The sequence below is a fragment of the Rhinatrema bivittatum genome, chromosome 11 (assembly GCF_901001135.1).
Source record: "Rhinatrema bivittatum chromosome 11, aRhiBiv1.1, whole genome shotgun sequence".
NCBI classification, from domain to species: Eukaryota; Metazoa; Chordata; class Amphibia; order Gymnophiona; family Rhinatrematidae; genus Rhinatrema; species Rhinatrema bivittatum.
In genome coordinates, this window is record NC_042625.1 from 33,103,820 (window position 1) to 33,110,319 (window position 6,500).

Consider the following 6,500-nt stretch of genomic DNA (forward strand, 5'->3'; position numbering starts at 1 on the left):
GGATCTAAGTTTGAGAAGGATGGGAGTTCCACAAACTTACGTGGAAGGATAACACCACCTTGAGTAAAAAGGAAGGTAGTCTGCAAGGAAACACCCTCAGCTGAGATTTTCAAGAAAGGCTCCCTACAGGAAAGAGCTTGGAGCTCAGCAATTCTACACCCTGAGCAGAAAGCCACCAAAAAGACCACTTTCAAAAGTCAGGCTCGAAGGGGGGGACGGGACACATATAGGCTTCTTAAAATCATATTAAGGTTCCAGGATGGGCACGTCTGCCAGACAGGAGGGCGCAAATGCTTTACACCACGCCTGGATAATCCGAAAGCGATAATCCACGAACCTTGCCTCAAACGCATCCTAATGCCGCCACCTGCATCTTAAGGCAATTAAAGTTTTGACAGCCTTTTGACCATACCATCCGGAAGGAAGGCCAGAACATGTCTCACAGATGCTCCCCTAGGGTCCATCCACTAACTGAACACCACGAATAAAAAAAAAACTCTCCACACCCTCACATAGGCCAGAGAAGTGGATGTTTTCCTAGACTGCAAGAGAGTAGCAATGACCGCGTCTAAATAACCTTTATTTTTCAAACACTGCCTTTTTAAAAGCCAAGTCACTAGCCAGAATCAATCTGCCTGAGCTAAATAGGTCACTGATGCAGCAGATTCGGCAGGTGGGCGAGCCGCAAAAAGACCGCTCACCGCTAGGTTGACCAAGTCTGTGAACCATGGATGTCTCGGCCACTCTGGCGCCACTAGAATCACTTTGCCCAGATGAATCTCTATTCTGTGTAGAATCTTGACCACAAAAGTCCAAGGAGGAAACAACAGGACGTCCGTCTGCCAAGGCATCTACTGCCTCTGCTCCTTTCTCGTAGACTGAAGAAATGCGGTGCCTTGGAATTTCAGAGTGTCACCATCAAGTCTATGCAGGGGGGTCCCCCACAGACTATGAACATCGCCTCCTCTGACAGTTCCCACTCCCCGGGATCCAGCTGTTAGCGACATAGCAGGCTTGGACAACTTGCAAGTGGATTTTCTATATACAAAGCTGTCAAGCATGCTGGATGCTGTTCTGCCCAATCTACCAAGAGCAGGGCCTCCTGTGCCACTGAATGGCTCTTGGTACCGCCACCGTTGCATTGTCAGACAAGACCCTCACCAGCCAACCCCATTCACCAAGGGGAGAAATGCCAGCAGGGTCAAAAGCACCACCTTGGTCTCTAGCTGATTGATGGACAAGGAAGCTTCCTCCAGAGACCAGCGGCCTTGTACACTGCACCCCATCTGAAGAGACTGGCATCGGTGGTAACAGTAGTCCAGATCGGGATACTGAGATCCACACCCTGGCTCAACTTGTCCTGGTGGAACCACCACGAAAGACTTGAACGCACGCACAGACTCCGGGAGAGGGAGAGGTAGCTGATAATGCTCCGACAACCGATCCCAGCAAGACAGTAAGGCTGCTTGCAGAGGCCTCTTATGAGCAAAGGCCCATGGAACCAACTCCAAGATAGAAGCCATAGATCAGAGCACTTCTAAGTAATCCCAGACCATGGAAACTCACTTGTCCAACAATCCTCTAAATTTGAGCCTGTAGCTTGGAAATCTGCTCCTCGGTAAGGAACACTTTTCCCTGCCTTCGTGTCCAAAAGTGCCCCTAGGAATTTTAGAATCTGGGAAGGAACCAGATGACTCTTGGCCAGATTGATGATCCACCCAAGCGAGTGGAGAATCCAGAGAAATAAATCCACTGCCCTCCAGCAAAGGGATTCTGACCACCCAGATCAACCAATTGTCCAGATTGGGATGAACCAGAACACCCGCAGCCAGTACGATTATCACCTTGGTGAAAGTCCTGGGTGCCATAGCCAGGCCGAAGCCGAGAGCGCAAAACTGAAAGTGTTCTTCCATAATTATGAACTTCATATCTGGTGATCCGATCTGATTCTGATATGGAGGTAAGCCTCAGCCAAATCGTCCCCTTTGTGTACCGCTGCAATCATGGAATGTAGGGTCTCCATTCAGAACAGAGGAACCTTTAGAGCCATGTTTACCCTTTTCAAATCTAGGATTGGGAGGAACGTGCCCGCCGTTTTGGGGATGATGAAATGGATGGAGTAGCAACCTGTTAATGTTTGACGGGGGGGGGGGGGACAATGGCTCCCAACTGATGCAGATGTTAGACTGTGGCCCTTACTGCAAGTACCTTTTCCCGGTACGAGCATGGGGTCACCAGAAATCAATCTGTTAGCGGCCGAGCAAACTCTAAAGTGTAACCACTTATTGTATTTTACGAGAAGTGGTCCAACGTGATCTTGGACCACTTGTTGTAAAATACAAATAGGTGGCCTCCTATCCGTGGGACCGAAAAGTGGACCAGCCTCGCCTCATTGGGAAGACTTGACACTACTTCCTAGGAAGGGTCATCTCTGCTGGGCTGATGACCTCGAAAGGACAGAATCTAGGACTGTTGGCAACCGGAGACTTGGCTCAGAGCTGGACCTTAGTGTCTGGCCCCCAGCATCTTCGATTTCCTTTGAAGTGGGAACGAGAGGATGGTAAGCTCTTGCCTTTTTCGCCTATCCTCAGATAACTTATGGACTTTATTCTTCCCTAGAGAATATAATTTCCTCAAGGTCCTTGCCAAAGAGCAATTTCCCCTTAAAAGGCAAATATCCCAACTGTGTTTTGGAGGAAACATCAGCTAACCAATTCCTCAACCAGAGGAGGCACCTAGCCGAAACTGCCAACATATAAGGCATCAGCACTGTACATCACGATGGCCTCCAGCCGTTCCACCTGTAGTGCCTCAGACTCAAAGACTTGTATTGCAGCTGTTGAACCCAGTGAAGACCGGCTTGCAACATGAACTACACATAGCGGCCTGAGCGCCAAGGGCAGACACCTCAAAAATCTTCTTGAGGTGTACCTCCAGTTTCCTATCCTGAAGATCCTTTAGAGCTGCTGCACTGGTGAGCAGAATGGTTGTCTTCTTGGTGATCGTGAAACCTGCAGCATCTACCTTGGGAACTTTGAGAAGGTTGAGCGCCTCCTTGGGCAATGGATACGATCTGTCCATCGTCCTGCTGACTTTCAAACCGGTATCCGGCGTATCCCACTGACCGAACTATGGAAAGGGAAGGACTTTGCTGGACCCTGGAGTCCAACCATGACTGGATCCACTGCTCCCAGCTCTGAATCCTGCTGAGGAACATCTCTGCCCAACTCCTCCAACACAGTGGGGATAAGTAGGCTCAGGTCCTTGTGGAACAAAACGCACCACCTTAGGGTCATCACCCTCGACAGATGCGTGCTGCATGAGAATCTGCTCTGGATCCAGGTCACTGACACCCAGCCCCGACTCCTGGGAATCTGGCCCCTTCTTTATTTTATTTATTTTTATAAACCGGTGTTCGATATTACATATCACATCTGTTTACATTAAAACAGAAGATTTTATCCAAATCAGCTGAGGAAATATCCATATCAGCCGGATGGGGCAAAGCCCTCAGGAGCCACCGGACCCAAGAGGGCCTCTCGCAGCTGACCTACATCATAGCAGACCGCCCCGGGTTCTCCTTGCCAGTACTTCGGTGTGCAGCCTTCCTGGCCTTATGGAGCAATAGTACAAAATTGCACAAAAAAGAAGATACATCCGATAGAGCCCCGGGGTCCTCATCATGCTCAAGAGGGCCCTCAGTGTCTGGACGACCTCCCTTGGAGGCCTGAACCTCTGGAGACAATGAGGGAGGTAATTTTCCCCCCGGGGGAGGCATCGGGAGCAAAGACCAACGCTGAAAAGACATGATCGTGTGTCCCTGCCGGCCAAACAGGCCACACCTCAGGGCACAGCAAGGAAAAACCGGGCCAACCACAACACGGGAGTGAGGCATCAAGGAAGCCGGAAAGAGGGGAAACAAACCCTTCAGGAGCCACCTGCTGAAGAAAAAAGCCTCGTGAGGCTGACGTCATGCTGCCTCTGTGCAGCTCTGTCAGCTCACACAATGCCCCAGAGAAAAAGAAAAAAAAAGGTTTTAATAGAAAAACAAACAGAGCAAAGAATAAGAGAGGACACTTTCCTGAGAAGAGGCAGCAGGCTCCATTGATTCCTCAGGGCGAGTTATTCTAGACCCCGGGTATCAACTCTGTCTGGCAAGGGATGCGGAGCTAAACAGGACCCCCTGCTCAAGAGCCTCACATACCAGAGGGGATAGCCCCACCAGGGCCTAACAACCCTCTGGGAGGCAAATGTAGAACTTTTTTTTTTTTTTTTTAAATATAGCTTCAGTCAGAGTGCAGGCTTTGCACCTCCACCATCTGCTGGAGCCAGAGAAATACTGAGGGACTGCAGGTGGCACCTCATCTTAAGTGTCATTAAAGCTTTGTCTCCATCTGCTGGAGGGGAGGCAAAACCCAGGAGTCTGGACTGATCTGGGTATGTACAGGGAAACATGTTATTTCTTTAAGGCTGTGTCACACTTGAACTGTTTTATAAAAATGGCCATAAGGTATGGAGAGATCATGATACTTTATACAGACAGTGGAAAATGTTCAGGATTGCACTATACATAGTTACAGCAGGCATATTAAACACCTTTCCCATTATGTGAATGGGCCTGCTTTATCAAATATTAGAAACATGACAGCAGAAAGACCAGTGGGCCTGTCTAGTCTGCCCAAATCTACTATCTTTTCAGAGATTCCTCTGTGCTTCTCCCATCCTTTCTTGAATTCAAATACTGTCCTTACCTCCACCATGCTTTCTGAAAAGAAAAACTTCCTTAAGAACATGCCTTACTGGGTCAGACCAAGGGTCCATCAAGCCCAGCATCCTGTTTCCAACAGTGGCCAATCCAGGCCGTAAGAACCTGGCAAGTACCCAAAAACTAAGTCTATTCCATGTTACCGTTGCTAGTAATAGCAGTAACTTAATAACAGGTAATGGACTTCTCCTCCAAGAACTTATCCAATCCTTTTTTAAACACAGCTATACTAACCTCACTAACCACATCCTCTGGCAACAAATTCCAGAGTTTAATTGTGCGTTGAGTGAAAAAGAACTTTCTCTGATTAGTTTTAAATGTGCCACATGCTAACTTCATGGAGTGCCCCCTAGTCTTTCTACTATCCGAAAGAGTAAATAACAGATTCACATCTACCCGTTCTAGAGCTCTCATGATTTTAAACATCTCTATCATATCCCCCCTCAGCCATCTCTTCTCCAAGCTGGAAAGTCCTAACCTCTTTAGTCTTTCCTCATAGGGGAGCTGTTCCATTCCCCTTATCATTTTGGTAGCCCTTCTCTGTACCTTCTCCATCGCAATTATATCTTTTTTGAGATGTGGCAACCAGAATTGTACACAGTATTCAAGGTGCGGTCTTCAGCATGGAGCATTACAGAGGCAGTGTTGCCAGAGGATGTGGTTAGTGCAGTTAGTGTAGCTGGGTTCAAAAAAGGTTTGGATAAGTTCTTGGAGGAGAAGTCCATTAATGGCTATTAATCAATTTTACTTAGGGAATAGCCACTGCTATTAATTGCATCAGTAGCATGGGATCTTCTTAGTGTTTGGGTAATTGCCAGGTTCTTGTGGCCTGGTTTTGGCCTCTGTTGGAAACAGGATGCTGGGCTTGATGGACCCTTAGTCTGACCCAGCATGGCAATTTCTTATGTTCCGTTTTGTTCACCATTCCCTTTCTAATAATTCCCAACATTCTGTTTGCTTTTTTGACTGCCACAGCACACTGAACAGACGATTTCAATGTGTTATCCACTATGACACCTAGATCTCTTTCTTGGGTGGTAGCACCTAATATGGAACCTAACATTGTGTAATTATAGCATGGATTATTTTTCCCTATATGCATCACCTTGCACTTATCCATATTAAATTTCATCTGCCATTTCAATGCCCAATTTTCCAGTCTCACAAGGTCCTCCTGCAATTTATCAGAACCTGCTTGTGATTTAACTACTCTGAACAATTTTGTATCATCTGAAAATTTGATTACCTCCCTCGTATTTCTTTCGTGATCATTTATAAATACACCGAAAAGTAAGGGTCCCAGTACAGATCCCTGAGGCACTCCACTGCACTCCCTTCCACTGAGAAAATTGTCCATTTAATCCTACTCTGTTTCCTGTCTTGTAACCAGTTTGTAATCTACGAAAGGACTTTGCCACCTATCCCCTGACTTTACTTTTCCTAGAAGCCTTTCATGAAGAACTTTGTCAAACGACTTCTGAAAATCCAAGTACACTACATCTACTGGTTCACCTTTATCCAAGTTTATTAACTCCTTCAAAAAAGTGAAGCAGATTTGTGAGGCAAGACTTGCCCTGGGTAAAGCCATGCTGACTTTGTTCCATTAAACCATGCCTTTCTATATGTTCTGTGATTTTGATATTTAGAACACTTTCCACTATTTTCCTGGCACTGAAGTCAGGCTAACCGGTCTGTAGTTTCCCCGATCGCCCCTGGAGCCCTTTTTAAACATTGG